This window comes from Rhinolophus hipposideros (assembly GCF_964194185.1).
Source record: "Rhinolophus hipposideros genome assembly, chromosome: 6".
Classification (NCBI taxonomy): Eukaryota; Metazoa; Chordata; class Mammalia; order Chiroptera; family Rhinolophidae; genus Rhinolophus; species Rhinolophus hipposideros.
In genome coordinates, this window is record NC_138052.1 from 94,736,453 (window position 1) to 94,756,433 (window position 19,981).

Consider the following 19,981-nt stretch of genomic DNA (forward strand, 5'->3'; position numbering starts at 1 on the left):
GAATATTCAATTCTGACAAAGTTATAGTGACATTGGTATACATTGTTTGGGGGCAGCATTGAATTGGTACAATGTACATTTGAAATATGGATTGGATATATATCAATTGTCATAAAAATGTTTATACCCTTTGCTATGGAATCTCAAGCTAGTATATTTTATCTAGGGAAATTATCCAAAAGAAGCTTAACCAAATATACAAAAATGTTACTGTGCTATTATTTATAATGCTTAAATACCGAATGAAATTACTGTACATAAACAATGGAATGTTATACAGTCTTTGAAATTAATAAATGCAAACAATTTTTCCAAAGGAAATAATTTAAGTCATGTGCAAAGATTTAGTTGCATGGATGTTTATTAAACATTGTTATGGTAACAAAAGATTGGAAATAGCCTATGTCAATAACAATTTGGTGTAATTTTGGTCAAATAACTAATGGAAAATTCATAATGTGGGATACTACATATTTATTTAAGTTAATACTATAGAATTATGTCTATTGACATGATAATATGAATATTATCAAGTTGTTGAAGTGAGAAAGTTACAAAACAGTGGTAAAGTTTATTCCATTTTTCACATTTTTCAATTTCAGAACTTACTACAAAGCTACAGTAACCAGGACAGTGTGGCACTGGCCTGAAGGCAGACAGTTAGATCAATGGAACAAAGTAAGAGCCCCAAAATAAACCCATATATTTATGTGGTCAAATGATTTTGACAAGGGTGCCAAGATCATTCAATGTGAAAAGAACAGTCTTTCAACAAATAGTGCTGGCACAACTAGATAACCACATGCAAAGATCCCCCAAAGTTAGACCCCATCTCATACCATAGACAAAAATTAAACTAAAATGTAATTTAATCTAAATTGTATTTAGATTCTAAACGTAAGAGCTAAAACTATAAAACTTGTAGAAGTGAACACACAATGTGACATATAGATGATATATTACAGAATTGTACACCTAAAACCTATGTAACTTTACTAACGATTGTCACCCCAATAAACTTTAATTAAAAAAAAGTTAAATGCAAATAAGAAAAAAATAAAGACAAATAAACCAAAAAAAAAAAACTGCTAAAAGGAAACATACGTATAAATCTTCATGACCTTGAATCAGGCAACAGTTTCTTAGATATGAACCTAAAGCACAAGCAAACAAAGAAAAAGCAATTTGGACTTCATCAAAATTAAAACTTTTTTTTCATCAAAGGACATTTTTAAGATAGTGAAAAGACAACCCACAAGATGGAAGAAAATATTTGCAAATCATATATTTGATAAGGCCCCAGTGTCCAGAATGCATAGAGAATTCTTACAACTCAATAGTAAAATGACAAATAACCCAATTAAAAAATGGGCAAAGGACTTGGACAAACATTTCTCCAAAGAAGATATACAAATGGTCAATAAGCACATGAAAAGATATTACCATTACTAGCCATTAGGGAAATGCAACAATACAATGTCTCATTGTAATGAGACACCACTTTACTCGATGGGATAGTACTCCATTCCATAATAAGGAAATAATGCCATCAATGTTGTAGAGAAATTGGAATTGAAGTGAGAATGTACAATGGTGTAGTTACCATATGGCCCAACCTATCTGACCCAGCAATTCCATTCCTATGTATATGTATTCCCAAAAGAATTGGAAACGTATGTTTATGCTACAAGTTATAAGTAGTAGTATAATAATACATAGCAATATTATTCACAATAGCCAAGAAGTGAGAGACAACCCAAATGTCCATCAACTGATGAATGTATAAACAAAATGTTGTGTATATACAAGGGAATATTATTTGGCTACAAAAAGGAATGAAATACTGACACACGCTACAATATAGATGAACATTGAAAACATGCTAAGTGAAAAAAGCCAGCCCCAAGGGACCACATATTGTCTTATTCCATTTGTATAAAATGTTCAGAATAGGGAAATCCCTAGAGAGAGAAAATAGATTGGTAGTTGCCCAGGGCTGGCAAGATGGGAGGGAAGTGGGGGTGACTACTAATGGGCACGGGGTTTTGGTGTGATAAAATGTTCTAAAGATGTGGTGATGGTTGCAGAGCATTGTGATTACTGTAAACTACTGAATTGTACATTACAAAATGGTGAATTTTTAGTTTCTGTGAATTGTATCTTAATTTAAAAATGTCAGAAAAGTATAGCCAATAAAATACAAATGAATGCCTATCTATCTATCTATCTATCTATCTATCTATCTATCTATCTATCTATCTACCTATCTCAGGGTGGTAAAATTACACAAAAATTTTTTGTTGCTTCCTAATAATCAAATGTATTATCTAAGTTATTGCCAATGAACATTTATCATTTGTATGATAAAGAAACAAGATGAAAGAAAACTAAAATAAACGTGGAAAATATTAAAATACAATTTATTAAAGAAGAAGAGTTGAAAATAGTTGGCATTCTGCAACTATGCAACATAGACGTATAATACTAGTCCTGGAAAATAGAACAAAATGAAAATAATTGTTCGAAAGTGGTAAAATTACGCATAAGCAAATTTTTTGGAAACTTTTATGTATTGTCATCTTTATCTCTACAAGTAGGTGGGAAATGATCATGTCAGGCTCAAAAAATGAATTTTTTGAGTATTTATTTGATATTGAAAGGGTTAATGACAACATTATCAAGTCTAGGTGCTTTTTCCTAAAAATTCACTCATTGATTCTACAAACCTTCACTCAATGTTTTCTCTGTTTCTTCCTTGACTTTTCCTACTGCTCATCTTTTCTTGTTGTTCTACCTGAGTTTTCTTTTCCTCTTTGTGTTCATTTTATTCAAAATTGTTCATTTCCTTTAGTGTTTTAAACTTATTAGTGTTTAACTTTGAATGGTATTTCCTAATAATTGAAACTCTTTTGTGTTTAGTCTTTTGAATTTTGTTTTTCTGTTTTCTCTTAGCTATACTAATGGTTTGTAAATATTAGTTAATTTTTATCTCATTTTTGCATATTGAACAGATATATTTTTTCTAATTTATTTCATATTTATTACTTTCCCTTTTAAATTTGTTACTTATATCTTTTTGAAATTTAGGTGTAGATTTAGTTGGTTCTTTTTCTTTCTTGTTACCAGAGGTGTGAAAAGTTCCTCTAATACAGCTTTAACTGTGTACCCAGTATTTTTTCTTTGTTTGTCTTTAAAACAACGTCCCCATAGTTGGTGTTGCCTTTTCAACTCATTGTTCCATCCCAGAGTCTTTCTTCCATTCTTGCCTGGTCATGTGCATATAGGTGGTGTATTGGCTTTCTCTCCAATTTAATTATTGTATGGAATTCTGAAAGTATGTGTACAATTTTTGTCTATCTATTGTGAATATCTTTATCTTGAAAATTGCAATTAATTTTTATGAAAGCTTTATGTACACTTGAGAAAATGTACTCTCTATTTCCCAATTTTTCCTCTTTGGATCATCTCCACCAATTGTCTCCTTTTGTAGCAGTAGAAATAGAGATGCAGGGGCTTGCCAACAATCTTTGAGTGGGGCTGGGCAGAGCCTGTGTTTAGGGCCAATGAATGGAGTATTGTGGAGAGTTTATGCCAACATGCTCCAACAGCACCCATACCCTGCTGGTGCCCCGTTCTGTTGAAAAGCTACAGAGTAGGGCTGCCTTAGGTCAAACAGCTTGTTTTGTGGGTGCTCCCTCTCCCTGCGGTCCTTGGGCTTCTCTTTGGCCTTGCTTGAAGAAGGGATTCTTTGCTAGGATGCTGGCTTCTCATGAAAACAGACTTTCAGTGGGTCCTGCCTCTGGTGTTCTGGGCATGCCCAGGTATGCCGGAATCCTGGGATGAACATAACTTCATCAGTCAAGCTGGGGCCCGCTACACTTGCTTTTGTGCAAGCAGGATTTATCTGAGCCAGGCTTTTAAATTCTTCTATCTCCTTGTCTTTAAATGTGTGTGTGTGTGTGTGTGTGTGTGTGTGTGTGTGTGTGTGTGTTTTATAAGATTCATAGGTGTGGATTTTGTCTTTTTAATCCAGTCTATGATCCTGTTTTTTAAATAGAATTTAGTCCATTTACATGTAATCTTATAATGGTTGTAATTGTGTTATTTTGTATTTTTCTCAGTTAATGAAAGTCTTTGTTTTCTCTTTAACTTAATATAGGATTTCTATTGGATGCTGTATTTTTGGATTCATTTAAGTGAGATCAAATGTAATGTTTTCTGAAGAGCGCAATTTCCTGTGTTTTACTATGTTTTCACTTACCCAACAAAAAAGCAGACTGCTCATTTCTTTGTATCTGTTCTAATTAAAAAAAGTTTTTCTTTCCTTGTAGATTCAGAATATTTCTGTCATTAGCTCACCTTCTCCAAGTCCTTCTTACTCACATCCTCTTGGTTTTGTTTTCTGAAAAGATTTCTCTGCAGTTAAATTTTTACTCACATCCTCTTGGTTTTGTTTTCTGAAAAGATTTCTCTGCAGTTAAATTTTTTTTTGTCCTTTCAGTCTTAGTTGTGGAGGGCGCAGCTCAGCTCCAGGTCTGGTTGCCATTGCTAGTTGCAGGGGGTGCAGCCCACCATCCCTTGAGGGACTTGAAGAATTGAACTGGCAGCCTTGTGGTTGAGAGCCCACTGGTCCATGTGGGAATCGAACCGGCAGCCTTCGTAGTTAGGAGCACAGAGCTCTAACAGCCTGAGCCACCAGGCCGGCCCTCCAGTTAAGTATTTTAAAACATGATTGTTACATTTTATCACAACTGTACTTCATGTCCATGCTTTTCTGACTAGGGTTTGCATATCTATGGAGATAGGCTATATACTGCATAAGATTATCATTTCTCCCTGCCTACATACCCTTCATTGAAATTTGGCCCCCTTCTCCTCTCATAAGTGTGTGTGTGTGTGTGTGTGTATGTGCGCGCGTGTGTTCACACGCACACACACCCTAAAGAAGGGGTAAAGCTGAGCAACCATAATTCTACTGGGTGAGTCTGTCTCCCTGGTTCAGCTAATGGGCTTCAGCAGACCACTAACTCAATTCATAGGCTGGCCTGAGTGAATCAGATGTTTTCTCTCTAGAATTCTAGAAAACAGAGACTCAATCAGCATTGGGCACTGGAAAGGGAGAAACAGAGTCACCCTTCATCGAAACGGTCCCCTCCCACGCCCCACAGACTGCCTTTATCACCTTGCTTCATCTTTGAGGTTACAATATTCTTACTGATCCTGAGTTACTTGATTATTCGTTCGTTTCACTGTAATTGGTGGCAGTGGAACTGGGTGGGGAGAATGAGACAATCTATAGGACGTGTTCTTAGACTGGGCTGTTAGGGTGAAGGGGAGGTGACGAGGGAAAGTGGAGGAATCAGAGATGACTCCTGGGTGGCTGGGTATCTGCCTTTGTGACTAGGTGGACGTCAGTGCAGGAGAAGACCAAGTGGTGGTGTTGGTGCTTAGGAATCAGGGTTGGGTTGGGAGTGGAAAGCTCTGGGACAGCTCTAGCTGTCTATAACTCCAAACCCCTGGGAGGTTTGCACTTCATACCAGACATAGTCCCTCCCAATGCCAAAATGGGGTTCCCTGGAGGCAGCAGATGGCTCACTTCATATACAAACGGGGCATGATAACCCTTGTCCTCCACTCATATCATGGGTCTTGAGGCATTCCTCACAGCATTTTGCCATCCATCATCCAAAGACCAAAATCACACAAAGCATATCACCTGGAACCTTCCATGCCATCACCACCCTGGAAGTACAGAGTTCACCCACAACTTCCCGCAGTTCTCTATACATATACCCTTCACAGGAATGACAAGTTTCTATCTCTTGAGGCACCAATAAATTCTCCCAGAACCCCAGCCTAATGAATCACCTTGATCCTTCAACAGAACACAGTTCTTTAGAATAGATGCTGTATTCAAGGCTGCCAGGGGAATGTGGGATAGACTTTATTACACTTCATGTATTTGGGGCTTCCTTTTTCTGCCTTAAAAGTTGGCTTTGTCTTGTTCACAAAGACAACTGATTTAGCTTCCTTTTATAAAAGTATAACCATCTGCTGATCCTGCCTTACTGGTATTATACCTAGGCCCCTTTGGCTGAAATTTTGGGTGTTCCTAAATTCTTCAGCCACACATTTTGCATTTTGTGGTTTACTTCCACAGATGGCCTGTCACATCCATTGTGGATAGATTTAGAGTCTCTCAGAGAACAGCAATACTTCTCTTTTGGGGGAGCTTATTGTAACATTTTATATAATGGGAATGTACTAGAGTTATGGACTGGGGGTATTCTTGTGGGGTATGCCTCTCACCCCAAGTCACTCCAATGTGTATTGTGGCTTTCCTTTGGCCCATATGAGGAAGCCTGGGGCTCACTCAACATAGAGGACGTGGGGACATGTCCTCCACCCAGCCCTTCAGCTTCATACTGGCTGACATCATACTTTTTGCTAGATGTCTAATCAGCACGGGGATCTGCCTGTTGAACTTACGTATAATAACTGTGCTTCCTTGGTTGTCTTTGTCCTGTTCTATTCCTGCTTCCAACTGGTTTTGGTTTCCTTGGCTTCATCTCCCAGTGCTGCCCTTTATACCCCACCTTCTATGTTTTCAATCCTTTGTTCTTTTCCTCTTCTGATCTTCCCATCACCGGCTCTGTTGGGCTCTCTCCCACCCTTTGAGCCCCTGGATCTCCACCGGCCTCTTCCTCCTGCCTTTGCTGGGCTTCTTCCATCAACTGAATAGACACATTTTGCCTACGTCAGTTTTGTTGAGGGTTCTGAAGAGGCCGGTATGAACATTAAAAACCAAAGGCTTTTATGGGTTCATTTATTCTTTAAATAAACATTGAGGCCTTTGTGTGTGGCAGGCGTTGTAGGCGCAACGTTAAATAACAAGTGTTTTCCACTTTCAAGGAGCTCAGTTATTAGTAGAGAAACGCTGAAATTTGCAAATACTATGACAGTGATTTTGAAAACCTTAAGGTACTCAGGAACCACTTAACCCATCTCTTTTACCTATATCAGTATGAAACATCTGGTGCTGGACTTCTTCAGTACATAGACCCAGGCCACTGTCGACTTTGCAGTTCTGATTTTTTTCCATGGTCACCCTGGGCACTGGAGTGCCACAGCATTTGACCCTGGTGACCACCCCCTTTCTGATATTCTTTCCTCTCCTGCTGTATCCTCAGCCGTCCTTCGATCCAACATTCTGGCAGCTCTTTCGGGTTTTTATTTCCTTTGTTTATACCTACAGTCTTGATGTTTTCTAGGCCATCCATAGCCGTTCTCTCTTCTCTACACACTTCCCCGGGCAGGCTACACGGACCTTTCAGTGAGTGTCTGAGCTGAGCCTACTTTCTGACCGGAAACACTTTCTTCCTTTCCATTTTTACCTGGTTAATGACTCCAGCATCAGCTTTTCCCCACTTGGGTCTGCACAGCCCCTGGGGCAGGCGGGGGGGCTCCCCTAGCAGCGTCCCGTCATGCAGGGTACTGCTTGCCTGCTCCCCCACCATCCTGTGCATTCTGAGGGCAGGGACCACGCGTGGGCTGTCCCTCTACGTCCGCAGTGCCAGCCCTGCACCTAGCTCCCAGCACGAGTCGCCGAGTTAAACCCTGTCACAGGAGAGGGCTGGCGATGCTACAACTAGTAGGTTGGTGCAAAAGTAGTTGCGGTTGAAGAGGTTGAAAATAATTGCGAAATCCGCAATTACGTTTGCACCAACCTACTAGCAGCGGGGGGACAGCCGACCCCGCCGGGTACTGCCTGGAGGGCCCCAGTTGGAAGGTTCAGGAGCGGGGGCAGGAGGGCGACCGCGGGTTGCTGGCCCCCGAGCAGGGCCCGGAGCCGGTGGGGGTCAGGCAGGAAGGCGTGTCAGAGGCCACCCATCTAGGGCCACCGGCCAGAGCCAGTCGCCCCCGCGAGGCGAGGCAGGGGCCAGCGCTGTGGCTCGCGGCCCGCCGCCCCCGCCGCCCCCGCCGCCCCCGCCGCCCCCGCCGCCCCCGCCGCCCCCGCCGCCCCGGAACTGCAGCAGCCCACCGCCTCCGCGCGCTCGCCCGCGCTCCGCGCTTGGCCGCTTCCGGCCACCGTTGCTCCCTATAACGCGGCGCCCTGACCCGGAAGAGCATGCTCCTTAGCAACTGCGGGACCGTGACGGCGCCGGTCTCCCGGGAGCTACGGTGAGGCCTCCCGCCCTTGCCCCGCGCCCCACCTCATCCCCCTCCTCGCACAGCCCCGAGTCTGGCCTGCGTGGGCCCCCCGGGCCTTCGGGGGGCACGTGCGGTGACCCCGGACGAGCGCCCCGCGCCTCTGTCATCTCTCCCGGGCCCCTTCGCCTCACGCCCCCCGCTCGGGACAGGCCCGGCCTCCGAGGGCCGGCTCCTCGCCCCCGACCCGCTGGCCGTCCCGTGTAGCTCAGTGTGGCGCGCGGTGAGGAAACCCAGAAGTAAACACTCGGTTGCTGTCGAGAGGATGTTCCCCAGGCTCGGGTCACCTGTGGACGCGCTCGTGGTCCCGATACAGACACTTGGGAATGGCCGGGACGGGGCGCTTCCGGCGCCTTGAGTGGCAGCCGCTGAGCTGTTCTACTCGGTGTTTGCCCGCCGCTTCCCGGAGTGGTGCGCCGTGTCTGCCCTGGTGATCGTGGGACGCATTTACGTGAATGTTGTGAACGGATCCTTTTCCGGGTAATGAGCTTCCCAGTCTTCAGAGCTGTGCACTTAGAGTTCCGTAGCTTCGATTCTGCATCTGTCCGTTTTTCTACAGAAGGAGCTCTCCCCGCGACTGCGTAGGCTTAGGGAAAATTGCAAGTGAGATTTGCGATTTGAAGAAAGCCGAGTTAAACCCTGTGCAGGTGTTGTTGACAGATTCGTCACACACTTATCAAAATCCCAGCTGGCTTTTCTCCCCCCAGAAATTGACAAACTGAAATTTATGTGAAACCACAAAGGACTGAAAACCTCCCTTAATTGAGTTTGAAGGAGTGGCACTGAAAAAACCTCTAAGCCTTGTTGGAACATTGTTGGGGAATGACTTTATGTCTGGTCCCATGATGATGGAACTAAAACTGAGGCACGTGAACAATTTGGGGGAAATGACATTTGGGAATAAAATTCAGGAGTTTATATATCAAAATCCATTATTCAAAACAGTATAATTTTGTTTCATTTCAATAAGTATTAAGCACCTATAGTGTTATAGGCACCAGAAAGGAGATATATATATATATATATATATATATACACACACACACACACACATATATATGAAGTATATATATAGGAAAAAAATATATGAAATGAGACTGCTCTTAAAAATGACACTCCTGACATTAAATGACATTAAATGACTTAATGACATTAAATGACTCCTGACAAAAATGACATTAAATTTTAGGAAAACTGTAAAACAGCATTTGTTTAAATGTAAAGTCAGTGGGAGGAGAGATCAGGATGGGTTTGAATGTTCAGGAATATGTTTATGGATTATATCTCTAAAGTATAGACAGTATTTGTCGCTTTATTTGTCTCTAAAGTGTAGATACAACTTGTATTTGTATTGGAGGGGACAGGGAATTCTAAATAATTTCTTTCCTTAAATTCTTAAGGGTTTGGGAAAAATCTCATGTGACATTTTATAGATTTAAAGATCACTTGCTTGCAGTATCTGTTTATTTCACTTAGTACAAATCTGTCTGGCAGTTTTTTTGTGTTTGAGATCTAAAATAATGAGGCAGCTAGTAGGGGGCTTTGCCACTTAAAGATTCTTTCATTTGCTTCTGCAGTTGATCTTACTTTTATAGGAGACACCTCAGTTTAAATAGAGTTAGTTACTGTTTCATACATACTTAACAGTGTTGTGAAATGTTTCTCTTTCTTCATTTGACAGATATTTCCAGAATGCTTCCTATGTAGCAGGCACTGCATCAGGAAATACCCAAACAACAATTACTCAGCAACTAGTAGCTTTGCTTCATTTATGGGTGTGTGTGTGTGTGTGTGTGTGTGTGTGTGTGTGTGTGTGTGTGAGTTAACCTATCTGCCTTTGATGCGAAGTATTTGGTTAGAGAAGTTGAAGGACTAGAGAAATTTACACAGGCATACCTCGTTTATTGTACTTCATTTTATTGTGCTTCAGAGGTGTGGCCTTTTTTTTTTAACAAATGGAAAGCAAGACCCTCCACCAGCAAAAAGGTTGCTACTCACTTTATCACGTTATTTTGTTACTGTTGTCTGGAACTGAAACTGCAATATTTTCGAGGTATGCTTGTACAGGCATCTGAAATTTTTTTTTTTTTTGAGTTGAATAGGGATTTTAGGCTCAGTTGCTTTGGGCATTGTCCAAAGATTCATTTCGTGAAGATATGCACACTCTTAAGGAGTCCTCTTGTGATGTTTTATTGCTTTTTTGTAGTTTTAGTGCCCATTTATTCACTTACCTTATTTCCCCGACTATATGACTGGGTCTTATATTATTTTTTGCTCCAAATGACGCATTAGGATTTATTTTCAGGGGGACGTCTTATTTTTTCATGTACAAAAATCTACATTTATTCAGATAGAGTCATGTCATGTTCTTCTGGAACATCGTGATAACTCTCCAAACCCCAAATTCCGGCTTGAATTTCTTGCGACTCCATTTCCTGTAGAACCATTGGCCCCAATCTCTCATGTCCAGCAACAGAGCTCTCCTTAAGTGAGCACTTCTTGTCCATGTAGCCTGCTCGTAGTGCATTGGCAACACAGCTGTCAGTGATTTTATCCCATGAATTCTTCACCTAAGTCACGACCTCTTGCAGGCTAGGCTTCACAGTTTCCACACTGTTTTCTCTGCATTCTATTTTCAACGTAGTCATTGATTTCTATGCGCAAATGGTCCTTGAATGGCTTGTTTATTGCAATATCAAGAGTCTGGAGATAGGCAGGCATTCATGCGGGAATGATGATTTGATCTGTTCTTCTCTCTGCAAGGAAGTTCTTCATGTCTTTAGCGCGGTAACTGCTGGCTGAATCCCAGGCTAGCAGACCTCTTTGGCCACCTCGCAAAGCGGCAGTATTAAATCGACCTACTTCCTTATAACTGCTTGTGTGCACCAGGCTTTTTCGGTTTCAAGACCATAAATGCCTGAAACGTGTTCAACCTTTCATGCCCTTAGTGATGATTACAGGTGGGGCTTTCTTTCCATCTAGACGAATAGCTAAAATACAGGTAACACGTGCACTTTCTTAACCCATAGAGAGAATGAAGATTGACGAGGCACCCCTCTGATCAATTGTCGTTTGAGATCCTTGGTCCATAAACACTGCAGTTTCACCCATAGCAATCATGTTGGAGAGTTGGTACAGTGGTACCTCACTTTTTGAACCTAATCCTTTCCGGAAGACTGTTCAAGTTCTAAAACAGTTGAAAACCGAGGCATGGTTTCCCACAGAAAGTAATGCGAAATGGATTAATCCATCCCATACCTTGAAAATCAACCCCTAAAACAGAAATTTAGCATGAAATTTACTATCTAATGATACCATAGATACATAAAGTGGTACACAATTAAAGCAATAAACACAATAGACTACTGTAAAAACAATAATAAGTAAATAATGTAAAAACAGTACTGTAGATAAAAATGAAAATGTAATTTTTTCTTACCTGCAATGATGATTGTCATGGTTTGGATGGAGGAGTCCCCTTCCAGAATCACAATAGGTGAGTGTTGTTCAGGTGTTCTGTGGTCCTCTTCCAGAATCACAATAGGAGACTGTTCAGGTGTTCTGTAGCCCTCTTCCAGAATCATAGGTGAGTGTTGTTCAGGTGTTCTGTGGTCCTCTTCCAGAATCACAATAGGAGACTGTTCTGTGTTCTGTAGCCCTCTTCCGGAATCACAATAGGTGAGTGTTTAGGTGTTCTGTGGCCCTCTTCCATAATCACTGTAGGTGACTCTTCTCCTGCCGTTCCTTCCCTTGATTTGTTTATACCACTGACACCTGGTTTAGACTCACTGGATCTTTTCCTCCCTAAAAAGTTTTCAATTGACATTTGCTTTTTCCAATGTTTTAGAATTTGTCTAAAGTGAGACACAGCATTATCATTGAAAGTGTTAGTGGCATGACTTACAGCAGCTTTATCAGGGTGACACTTTTCAACAAAAAATTTGCACTTCAATTTTGCACACATTTCTTTGATCAGTGCAGTAGAAACACTTTGTCTTCCCTCCTCCTCCGAAGCCAGTTCCTCAGTTGCCGCCTGTTGCTGCTCCGTCAGAAGGTGCTGAAGTTCTTCTGTGGTGAGTTCAGCCTTGTGGTCCTTCGCTGACTCCTCCATCATCACTACTCACTTCCCAGCCCATGGACTTTCCCAGAGACACAACATTCTCAACACCAGGAGCATTCTCTTCAACATCCTCAAATACACGTTCAGGGACAGCGTCTGGTCACAATTTCTCCCGTGCTGACGTCATTGTTCTGTGAGACACATCCCTCCATGTTTTGTCTATGAGATGTAAGCAATGTAGGATATTGAAATGATTCTTCCAGAACTCTCTGAGGGTCACCTCAAAGCACCTTTGGAACAGTGTTTTGATGTAAAGCTTCTTAAAGTTACGTAGATATGACCTGCCGGTGCATGGGCTGGTTGAGAGGAGCCGTGTTGGGGGCCAAAAACTTTACATTGATAAAACTGAACTCTTCCATCAAGCATCCTTCAAGCCTGAGAGGTAAGCTGGACCATTATCCATAACAAGCAGGCACTTCATTGGAAGATTTTTGTCTTGGAGGTTTTTTTTTACACTTGGCCTGAACACTTCATGAACTTAATAAAAGATTGCCTGGTTACCCAGGCTTTACTGTTCACCCTCCACGTAACATGCAATTTGCTTTTTATAACATTGCTTTTCTTAAATACCCTGGGGTTCTCAGAACGGAAAACTAGCAAAGGCTTCAACTTAAAATCCCCACTTGCATTCCCACAAAATAAAAAGGTTAGCCTGTCTTTCATGGGCTTGTGTCCTGGCAATGATTTTTCCTCCTTTGTTAGGTAGGTCCTCTTTGGCATTTTCTTCCCAAAGAGGCCTGTCTCATCATAGTTGAAAACTTGTTGGGGAAGGAAACCCTCTGCCTCTACATAATCTTTAAATTCCAAAACAAACTGGTCGGCGTCTTCTTTGTTGGCACTGGCACTTCACCATGTCTCACCACATTGTGTATGCCATTTCTCCACTTAAACTTTTCAAACCATGCTCTACTTGCCTTGAAAATGTAACTCTTAGCACTTGTTCCAGATGTGTTTTTGATGAGGTCAGCATGCTGTTTCACAAATTATGCTCTCAGAAATGCTGTCACCGGCCAACTGTTTTTCATTTATTCATGTGAAAAGCAAATTTTCCACTTCTTCAATTGTCTGTTCTGTGTCTTGTAGGTGTTTTAACACCTCTTGCAACATTGGCTCCTTTAATGGCTTCTTTATTTTTTAAGATGGTACAGATTGTACATTTGGCAATACCAAACTGTGTTGCCAGATCACATACACGGACACCACTTTCATGTTTGGAAATAATTTCCTTCTTCACCTCTTTTGTTGTTCTGTTAATGAATCTCTTGGCTTTGCAACTTTTATCCACTTCTCACAGCAAGGGGTGATTGGCAGAGGGCTCCCGAGATGAAATGAGCACAGATTGATTGCACACAGTCACCAAATAAGCCCAAATATCACCTCCGTGTTTTGCGGGTGCTCAGGACTCAGCAGCTGGCCGTGGAAGCCACGTGACATGTTCAACTTCTGAGTTGTGTTTGAAAAGCGAAGCATTTACTTCTGGGTTTATGGCGTTCGTAAACCAAAATGTTTGTCAATGGAGATGTTCGAAAACCAAGGTAGTACTGTATTTAGAAAAGTCGATGCCATCAACACAGGACTTTAATGCAAGTGCATGTTTAACAACTTCAGTATCTTCCAGCTTGAACAGTGTTCTCAATCTTAAAGACAGTTCATTTCGTTGAAGGAAGCCATCCAGCCAGTGTTGTGAAGCTTTGAATTCTGTGGATATTTCTAACTGGGGTGCTATTTCAAGGGCCAATGCTTGAATACCAGCCTTGCACACAACCAAAGCCTTTGCTCTCCTGTCAGCAATCTATTCACAGATGATGTCTTCCAGCTCAGGAAATAATGGCACTGACCTGATCCACACTTCGCTTCTTAGCATTTTCCTTACCCACCTGTTGACTGAGGTTATCGTACTCTGCTCGCCATTTTTGGACAATTCGGAGATCCAACTTCTCTTTGCAGAAAGCCGTCGGATTCTTGCCCTGGGAGTCCTCCACGATTCCTTTCTTGTACTTGACGGAATAGCTCTTTCTTTTAGCACTCATCTTGTCTGGGGGTCAAAATACAATGGTACCTTGGTTTTTGAACATAATTATTCCCAAAGACCATTTGAGTTCTGAAACATTTGAAAACTGAGGCATGGTTTCCCCATAGAAAGTAATGAAAAATGGATTAATCCATTCCAGACCTTTGAAATCAATCCCTAAAGCTGCAAATTTAGCATGAATTTTGCTATCTAAGGATACCAGAGATCCATAAAATTTACCGCATTCGTAAACCAAAATGTTCGTCAATGGAGACGTTCGAAAACTGAGGTACCACTGTATTATTCCCTTTAAATCTACCATTAAATCAGGTGTTACTTGAAGACTTACAAGACAGGAGTGGCAACAAAAATGATGACAGTTAAGAATGATGGTCTACACCAAAGCGACGAAAAATTGCAGGCACCAAAATTCAGAAAACGTTTCTTTATTTCACACATGTGCATTAAGTACGTCCATTACAATACACGACATATTGAATTATGAAGATTCATATTAGATACAACCATGTCCGTTCGTTATCAAGTGGGCATGTTATTCATGCGTTGTGTCTGTACTCCAATTGGTCATTCGGCAATAAGTCTCGAGTTCATCTGTGTATATAGGCATTTACCTCTCGTCCAAAGGCGCCCGCTTGGGTATTTACAAATACTTAATTATAACTTATTTATTTAAAGTATTAATGTCAACAATATTTTTATTTTATTATATATTAATATTATAATTCAATACATCCATCGTGTGTTGCAACAGACATACTAAATGGGTCCATCTGGCTGATGATCTTAACTAGGGCTTATTTTTGGAGTAGGGCTTATATAACGAGCATCCTGAAAAATCATGCTGGGGCTCATTTTCCGCTTAAGTCTAATTTTGGGGGAAATGCGGTCGGTAATCAACAAATAAGTGCCTGCTTGGTGCTAGGCACTGCTTGGCGTTGGTAATGGGGAAGAGTGAATGTATACATGGCCCTTGTCCTCAGCAGATACCAGATAATCACATGAATGTAAAACTGCAACTGTGATAAGTATTTGAGTCAGGGAAGTCACAGAAGTGACATTTGAATTGAAACCTAAATTGAAATTTGAATTGAATACGCCGGTAAGGAAGGCTGTTCCAGGCAGAGCAAACCGCAAGGGCAGGGATCCTCTGATGGCAGGGTTGGTGAAGAGGACTGGGGACGTCCAGGACAGCTTGTATGGAGTAGGAAGAAGGAAGAATCTGGTGGGAAGGGGGACTGGAGAGGTGGCCAGAGGGAGGGGGCCTAATGAGCAAGTTGAGTTTTTCTTTATCCTTGGAGTATAGAGAAGCCCCTGTGCGGTTTTACTCAGAGACTTAGGCTGGATGGTGGGGGGGGATGACAGATTGTGTTTGAACAGTCTGCTTTGTGTTACTACCATTGCTTTGTGTTGTATACTTTCCTCATTTTCTCAGCATGCTCCCTCAGCTTTATTGTCGTGTTGGAAGCCTCCATGTTTCACTAGCAAGAGATGTCCACTTTTTTTTTTTTTAATTGGGAGCAAAGGAATTTTAGAGATTAAGATTGGACGCTAGAAGTTAGTTGATTTGAAATATTTTTGCATCAGTGTGACCTCTAGGACACTAATTTCCATGACTTTTTATTGTACTAAAAACATAAAATTTGCCCTTTTAACAATTTTCAAGTGTACAGTTCAATGGTGTTAACTATATTTACATTGTTGTGTAACAGGTCTCTAGGACTTTGTCATCTTGCAAAACTAAAACTTTCTATTTTTCCTCCCCCCCAGCTCCCAGCACCCACCCTTCTACTTTCTGTTTCCCGGATTTTGACTACTCTAGATATCTCAAATAAGTGAGATCATACAAGATGTGTTCATTTTTACCTTCATGCTCCATTCCTGGAATACCTTCTATCAGTCAATTAAAATCCTCTTAGTTCTTTAAAGGCCCAGTTCCTCTCCTTTGTCCTTCAACTTGGATTAATAGACCCAGGATGGAAGTGGCCTTAGAAATAATCTTGTCCAGCCCGCTCTTATTCTAGGGGAGAAAAATGAATCCTGTAGAAGTTTTAGTGATTTGCCCAAGGACAGACATCTAGTGAGTTGGACAGAGTTGGGACTAGAGCTCCGTCTTTGAGCTCTTGGGGGGGGTGCCTTTTGTGCTTCGTGCCCTTTGCGTTTCGGCCTGTTTACATGTTGTGACTTAGTGTTCTATTCTTTAGTTAGGTCAGAAGTACCACTGAGGTACAGAAACATTTCTATATCTCATAACACATGCTGAAGCATATTAGATGCCTAGGAAATACTTGTTGATGAATTGATTGTCTTCAGGACTTGCATTGCCTAAAAGATGGCCCTACATAAAATGTTGCACTTCATTGATTTCAGATCCTTGATTATATTAATCAGATTTACATTGGTCGTTCTGCAGTTGAATAGTTTTTTTTTTACTTTTGCAATCAGAGTTCAGACTTCCTCACCTTTTCCTAATGCTTTTTTTTTCCTCCTAAGTTTTTATTTGTTGACTATTTACTTTGTGCCAGGCACTAACGCATTCATTTTTTTTTAACCATTTTATTTCCACCCCCTTCAAGCCATTGTTTCTCAGTCTACTTGTGTAGGACACAGCTCCCTGGCGCATGCTGGTGGCATTTACTGAGTCTTGCGCTCCCAGTGGCTGAGGCAGTTGGTCACCGGGTCGGCTGCTCACAGCCGCTCACGGCAGCTCTTGCTGGCTGCCGACCGCTCAGGCTGCCCTGTGTCAGCGCCCAGCAGCCGGTGTCAGCACCCAGCAGCTGGTGGCTGGTGGCAGCACATAGCAGCCCTCTCTGACCTCTGGCTGTTCATGGCAGCCCAGCTCCAGGGAGAGTCATTGTTCACGATCTTAGCTGTAGAGGGCGCAGATCACTGGCCTATGTGGGAATCCAACCCATGACCTCAGCATTAGGAGCATGGCGCTCCAACCACCTGAGCCACCGGGCTGGCCCATGCTGGCCCGTGCTTTCTTTATTGCATGTATTTGCCCATGGTATGTATACTTGGGTTCCTCTGTAAATTTTGATGAAATCTAATGAAAAAAACACATCAGAAATGAAAAACCTAATGCATTTAACTTTTTGGGTTAGCTAATTTGAGGCAAATTTTTGACCGAATCATATTTGTACCACATTTTGTAGTGTTCATCTCAGAATGCCTATGAGCCAGTTGATTTTGGGTATTGGAACAGAAGTGATTTTGAGATGGCTCAATATTTTAAGGACAAGAAAAGTGTAAGCATTTTCTTGTGTGAGGAAGATTTGTAAACTTTTATTTGCATTTTCCCAGTGTCCCGGGCTTTGCTTTCCTGTAATGTAAGATCAACCTCATAGAATTCAACTTTTAGAATGTCCTCTTATTTTAACCTTCAAAAAGTTGTTTTGTTTTTTATGGGAAGTTGCTGTGAGAAATAAAGTTCATTTTCAGTCAAATACTACTGAGCACATGTAAAATCAAACTGTGGGCCTGGAATGTGTCCGGAGATCCCTCTGAGCTGCAGCCATCTATACCGTTACAGGTGATATCAGGGACACCTGGCCAGGATTCTTGTTGCCTTTATTAGACTGAAGGTGGGTGTTTGACAACGAGGAGACTTGACAACGAGGAGACTTTTCAGATAGCATTTGATTTGGAACCATAGCAGTGATGCCTCAGAGTTGCAGTTATGTGATTACTTCTTGTGTTGAGGCTAGAATTGGTCAAGTTTAGTCAATTGATAGTCCCCCCCCCAAAAAAAAAATCTTACCTTTTCCTCCCAGTTTTTAAAATTGTGGTTTATTGTGGGGATTATAACTTATGGATTACTTCCTATGTGCCAAGTAACTCACATGCATTATGTCATTTAATACCAATTGTTGTCCAATGAGACAATTGTTGTCCAATGAGAAACTCTTACTGAGAAAATTGAGCATTAGGCAATAAGTGTTAGAACCAGAGTATGGACCCGTGTGTCTGTGATTCCAAAGCCCATATTCCTTCCATCATCACAGTGCCTCATGCGACTGCCCTACATCAGGGTCCGATTTCAGTAGGTGTTTACAATGGACATGAGAACGTCAACATACACACTGTGTTTCCCCGAAAAGAAGAGCTAGCCGGACCATCAGCTCTAATGCGTCTTTTGGAGCAAAAATTAATATAAGACTGGGTTTTATTTTACTATAATATAAGACTCGGTCTTACATAATATAATGTAATATAAGACTGTGTCTTATATTAACTTTTGCTCCAAAAGACGCTTTAGAGCTGATGGTCCGGCTAGGTCTTCTTTTCAGGAAAACACTGTACTATAGGACTGATAAAGAAAAGGGCAAGTAATATACTAGACTGATATACTAGGAAGTTAACTGTTCCCTGTGGCTTAAAAAATCCTTGAAATGAAGGAAAGGCATTGTTGGAGTATCTGGTAGACTTGAGAGCTTGGGAACCCCATGAGAGCTTGGGTATCCCTAGCAGGAGGAGACAGGAAGTTGTATGATACTAATTGAAGAACCCTGTTCCTAGGTTCCTCTACAGGCTTCCTTTAATGAAATTGGATTGTGTCTATCTCCCATTAGGCTTTGATGAGGAAGAGGGGTTTATAGTGATTGTCTAGGTGCTGAGGGATTCAGAGAAAAGCCCCAAACATTTCTGTTTAACTTCACCTCATTTAGAGAGCATTTCCCTACCTGGGAAATAGTTCCTCTTTTCTCTCTTTGCCAAGGTCAGCTTTCATCAGTTTTAAAGGATTGCATTAAACGTGAAGCTGTAGCAGTAACCATACCAGGAAGGAGATAATAGCACATTATTATTTTTGTTTAATCCTACTTGGTTTACATGGTTTGTCATTCTTTTTAGCTATTAAAATTTTTTTTTTTTTTATTAACATTTTTTATTAGTTTCAGGTGCACAAAACAATGCCATAGTTAGACATTTATCATTTATATCCCTCACACCGTGATAACCCCTTCCCCCATCCACTAACCCCCCTCACATCGCACACAGCCATTACATTTCCACTGTCTCTATTCCTAATGCTGTACTCCGCTTCTTGAAAAAAAAAAAAGTATATATATATATATATATATATATATATATAATTGTAGTTGACATTCATCATTGTTAAATTTCAGCTTCAGGTGTACAGTGCAGTGATCAGGCATCTACATCATCCCTGAGGTGGTCTCCCTAATGAGACAAGTGTCCATCAAAACCCTACAAAACCTTTACAACATTATTGATTACATTCCCCAAATTGACTTTCATATCCCGGTGAAAATTTTTTTTAATGAAAAAATATTTGAAATGTTCAGAGATCTTTTGTTCCAAAAAGACACAAATTTTCTTTATGATTTACTGAATTTTGTCAGTCCAAATCAGTCTTTCTTAATCGTTTGGAAGTAAGGATGCCTTATGAATTTTATGACAAAAATACACAGTATTAACGGAATAATTTTTAATGAATTAGGGCCCAATTTGTATTATGAAGGATTAGTAATTATTGGTTCAGACCATACTTGTTAAAAGCTGATTTATTGAGGTATAGTTCACATACTATAAACTGTACATATTTAAGGTGTACAATTTGTTAAGTTTTGACATGTGTGGACTCATGAGACTACCCTCAC

General features: G+C 41.1%; 1 protein-coding gene across 2 annotated transcripts in view; it reads left to right on the plus strand.

The window, feature by feature from the left end:
* The first annotated feature begins 8,113 nt into the window (after nt 1–8,113).
* DIS3L2 (DIS3 like 3'-5' exoribonuclease 2) overlaps nt 8,114–19,981 on the plus strand; it is a 307,560-nt gene continuing 295,692 nt past the window's right edge. The window contains exon 1 of one of the 2 annotated variants that reach the window (XM_081051782.1): nt 8,114–8,181. The gene's annotated coding sequence lies outside the window, so the exon portion shown is untranslated. Of the gene's footprint in view, nt 8,689–19,981 lie in introns of both variants that reach the window. The other variant, XM_081051783.1, reaches the window with a different exon arrangement.